The 1,311-nt window shown below is 46.1% G+C and overlaps 1 non-coding gene across 1 annotated transcript; it reads right to left on the reverse strand.

Annotated features, from left to right (window-relative positions):
- Positions 1–497: 497 nt before the first annotated feature.
- Positions 498–570, reverse strand: TRNAS-UGA (transfer RNA serine (anticodon UGA)). The gene has a single exon. It is a non-coding gene; the product is annotated as a tRNA-Ser (tRNA).
- Between the last annotated feature and the right edge of the window lie 741 nt (positions 571–1,311).

Raw genomic sequence — 1,311 nt, forward strand, 5'->3', positions numbered from 1 at the left:
ACCGATGGTGCGGACCGAACCTACGACCTCTGAATATCACCTCCGGTGCTCTTCCAACTGAGCTATATCGGCCGCTGTCCCCCCTGCTACTTGTTTGGGTATTTATGTTGTCTGTATACGAACCTTGAGAGTGTTCACCAGCGCCACCCTCAACTATAGCGGTGGACGTGGAACGTCCTGTGTTACCGCCAGCGTAAAGTAGAACGTGATCAAGAGCGAGGGCGAAAGCTGTGCTAGAACCCTCTTATGCTACCTATGGCTTCAAGACTGCCGGAACCGAGACCCCCGTAAGCTACAAGCAGATAAATGAAGGGGAAATGAGGGTGCTGGTTATAATACATGAAGGAAAGAAGCCAACAGTCGGCGAGGCCAAGGAAAGCATTGGGGATTATGTTTCATGTCTTTTTTCTTAATTTTACTTGGATAATCACAGAAATGAGTAATGCAATCTGCTTAGGGGAAAGATAATTAAACACAAAGTAGAAGAAAAAACAACGTGCCGATGGTGGGGACCGAACCCACGACCTCCGAATATCACCTCCGGTGCTCTTCCAACTGAGCCACATCGGCCGCTGTCCCCCCTGCTACTTGTTTGGGTATTTATGTTGTCTGTATACGAACCTTGAGAGTGTTCACCAGCGCCGCCCTCAAGAGCACCGGACGCGATATTTGGAGGTCGTGGGTTCGGTCCCCACCATCGGCACGTTGTTTTTTCTTCTACTTTGCGTTTAATTATCTTTCCCCTAAGCAGATTGCATTACTCATTTCAGTGATTATCCAATAAAAATTAAAAAAAAGACATAAAACATAATCCCCAATGCTTTCCTTGGCCTCGCCGACTGTTGGCTTCTGTCCTTCATATATATATATATATATATATTGTAACGTTAAGTTACAAATATATATATAAGTAGATAAATGAAGGGGAAATGAGGGTACTCGTTATAATACATGAAGGAAAGAAGCCGACAGTCGGCGAGGCCAAGGAAAGCATTGGGGATTGTACTTTGTCTTCTTTCATTTTTACTTCCTAATGACGTAAATTAGTAATGTAATGTGTTTAGGGGAAAGACAAAAAAACACTAAGTAGAAAGAAAAACAACGTGCCGATCGCAGGAAGCGAACCCACGACCTCCGAAAACGCGTCCGGTGGTCTTCCAACTGAGCTACATCGGCCGCTTTCCCCCCTGCTACTTTCTTGGGTATTAATGTTGTCTGTATACGAACCGTGAGAGTGTTCACCAGCGCCGCCCTCAACTATAGCGGTGGACGTGGAACGTCCTGTGTTACCGCCAGCGTCCGTAGAACGTC

The sequence above is a fragment of the Amblyomma maculatum genome, chromosome 4, assembly GCF_055883805.1.
Source record: "Amblyomma maculatum isolate TAMU_Amacu chromosome 4, ASM5588380v1, whole genome shotgun sequence".
In the NCBI taxonomy this organism is placed as follows: Eukaryota; Metazoa; Arthropoda; class Arachnida; order Ixodida; family Ixodidae; genus Amblyomma; species Amblyomma maculatum.